The sequence below is a fragment of the Gavialis gangeticus genome, unplaced genomic scaffold (assembly GCF_001723915.1).
Source record: "Gavialis gangeticus isolate Ggan-Ray unplaced genomic scaffold, GavGan_comp1, whole genome shotgun sequence".
NCBI lineage: Eukaryota > Metazoa > Chordata > Crocodylia > Gavialidae > Gavialis > Gavialis gangeticus.
The window spans coordinates 135,527,728-135,531,002 of NW_017728992.1; the positions used below are offsets into that span (position 1 = coordinate 135,527,728).

The 3,275-nt window shown below is 33.4% G+C and overlaps 1 protein-coding gene across 1 annotated transcript in view; it reads right to left on the reverse strand.

The window, feature by feature from the left end:
* Positions 1–366: 366 nt before the first annotated feature.
* Positions 367–3,275, reverse strand: part of UBE2W (ubiquitin conjugating enzyme E2 W (putative)) — a 104,715-nt gene continuing 101,806 nt past the window's right edge. The window contains exon 7 of the mRNA XM_019527810.1: positions 367–3,266. The gene's annotated coding sequence lies outside the window, so the exon portion shown is untranslated. The remainder of the gene's footprint in view (positions 3,267–3,275) is intronic.

The window sequence follows — 3,275 nt, forward strand, 5'->3', positions numbered from 1 at the left end:
CAATTCAGCATTTAAAGTGCTTGTCAGAAAGACACCTGGACCATACTATAAGAATGTATAAGCACCCACGTGAGCTGAAAAACAGCACCAGGGCAGTATCTGATAATCCAGTGGATTCTCTCTTTTCTAATACCATTGCATTTAAAATTAAAAAATACATTTCCTTAGGCCTTTGCAATAGTTACTTTCTGGGGGAAAAAAAGATTAAACACCTCACCAATAAGCAAACTCCATTCTTCATTTCAATAACACAATTTTGGAATTACTCTAACAGTTTTGTGTAAGGCAGCTAAATGTAAAGCACAGGAAAACATTTCTGTACTTCATGATGACCAGGTCACACTTATTTCCATTCAAGCTCAGTGATCTATTTTAAAAACATTTATTGCGTTATGGTATAAACAAACTAAACACAAGATGTTCAATAATTTGAGCACTGACATAAAAGAAAAGCAAGGTAGCTTTGAGCTAATTCTGTCACTCCATGTGAGGAAGCCCTATTGACAAATAAGAGTTTCACACAAGGTAAAATTCATCCATGCCCAACTTGCAACTAATTTATGCTCTGTCCTGGAACATAGCAGCTTTGTCAGAGTAACTGCATGATTCGGAAGGCTTAAGTGGTACATACACTTTGTACTGGCTCTCTGTACACGGGTGAATTCACCTACAGACTAGCAACAGAACTGGGATATTTGTGTGGAGGCTTTTCCCTTGTAAACCACAGGACAGATATCCTGAGATGTTTTCTCTTGTAATTCACCTTGCTTTTTTGTTTTACTTTAATGTATTACAGGATTTTCATATACACTTCTGTTTTACAGAGCAGCATAAAAGAAGGCAGCTATTTGATTTACTTATTCATCTTCATTTTAATCCACAGCATAGTGCTGATAGCTGAATCAAAGTAGAATGCTTAACACTACAGTATGTATCTTTGTCAAGATACAGTACATCATAAAGCTCCTTTGACACCATTATACTGTATTATCACAATCCACAGTATAAAAACAGTTCCTTGAATCTGACAGGATGCACTGTAACAATTTCTTCAGAGGCATTATATGCCATAGTAATGTTTCTTTACTGTGGATTCCCAGAATGAGTGTATGATATGATCCATTAAGTGAGCCAGCTGTATGAAGATAAATGCATGGAATTCTGCAGAATATATCAGTCAGAAATACAGAGCAGTTAATATGAAAGTACAGATTAAATATTCCAAATATAGTTACTGCTCATGCATACTAACAGTTCACAAACACTAACTGAGCTGTGATTAACTTAGTGACATGTTCATGCTAAATAAAGTTAGTTACAATAGGAGCTAAACTATTTCATATCCTTAAAATTATTATTTTTGGCTCTTAATAAAAATTAACGTTTTTAAAGGCTCTCTGTGAAATTTTATATATACCAAGTTTGTATCTGTAACTTAACTAATTTTTTACTGTTGAGTTTTAAAGGTCAAAAAGGACTCAATACAGTAGAAAAGGTAGCAGTTTCATAAGTAGCCTCACTTCACTGACAATATCCATAATTCAGTGGCTGTATATAGCACTTCTCTAAAGCAGATCCATTTGAGTTCTACTCACCCTGAGTTCAGCATTTACACTTTTTTAAAATGTATGTTTTAAACATTAGGTAACATACAGAAGTTTACACAAGGCTATAAAATGTTGTCAGTTACTATACATCAGTAAAAAAATACTTTAATATTTTCAGCCAATTCTGGTATTCTTTTAAAGTTTAGTGATTCTGATTCTTATTTTAAAAATCAAGTAAATATAGTTATTGATTCACACATTCATTTACTGACTACTAGAAGTTCTTTTAAAGAGTGCAACAATAAGGCAACAGTAAAAACAGCAATGTTATAGAAATTTTGCATATGTGTAAAGGTAGTAAGTTTATAAAAGACATCAGTGCTTCCTAAAAAGACAGCCTACTTGCAGTATCACAAAATTACATAGTGGTGAGAACAATCATCTATTATTCAACAACTGTTTCTCTGTAGAACAATGTTAAACTCATTGTAATTAAATTTTGTGAAACAAGTCCAGAAAAGAAGTGGTATGGCTATATGGGACAATCAAGTTAACAAAATATATTTTTGTCTAAACTTAAATAAGAAGGTCCACACTTTTTGTCAAAACATTAAGCCTCTGTCAAAAATGTATTTCTTTCTTTATAGTACAGGATTAAAAGACAGGATGATGCTTACAAGGTAAAGAAATAATTTACAAGAAAATATCTTCTGACAAAGCTTTTTCAATCAAAATATTGTTTTGTAACATTCAAACATGACATACAACACAACAAAAGAAACTGAACACAAACAAAAAATGTTATATGGATTGTTTTCAAACATAAATAAATGAAATATTGTATAGGCAGTAGGGCTCATGCTGATGGCTAGCAGGAAGTAACAGTGTGCAATCTATTTGGAAAAAAGCTCTAATATACAGATTTCAAGCCCAGTTATGGACTGCAGCAAATTCAGTTATATCACTGTCATCTTATCGCCAAAATAAAGTCTTGATTAAATCACTCCCACCCTAAATTACTCATACCTTTGCTTCAGAGATATGAATAACTATATACAAAAAAAAAGGTATATTTGTTTCACCATAGGGATAACATTGTACCTCTCTGCCAATGTCACCTGAAAACTTTCCATGTTAAAACGATTTGACAGAAAATAAACAATTTAATAAATATGCAATGATCTTATTACAGTCCTTTTGCTAAGCATGTTGTCATGCTGCTAGCTTTGTGATCACAGTGCATAGAATCCAAATGTAAAAGAATGGGGTGGCTTTTGAAGTAATGTTGGATCCCTTGCTTATAATCCCAATACATCTAAAACATTTCATAAGCTCTATCATGCATCAATCTGGTTTTTTTTGCGGCAGGATCAAAACGTTTCCTGGTACAAAGTCCATTGCCGGCAATGGATGCACCAAAACCGCCAAGGAATTCACTGTTATTGCACAATACATGAAGACCTGGAATTCTTCCCAAAAGCTTAAAATAAAAATAAATGGAATTATTCTGACTTTTCCAGACATCTGCATTAATACTGTATGACTAATAAAAGCATGTCAGTTGCATGGACTGAACCAGCGATCAACATGCGCCCAGAATGCACACTAGTAAAAATGCAGTCAAAGGAAGTAGTCTTCATTGCCTATAGGTCACTTCCAGTCAAAGGTTAAAGTTCAAAGACTGAATGATCAAAGTGCTCATTTTCTCAGTAGGACTATCTTCTGCTA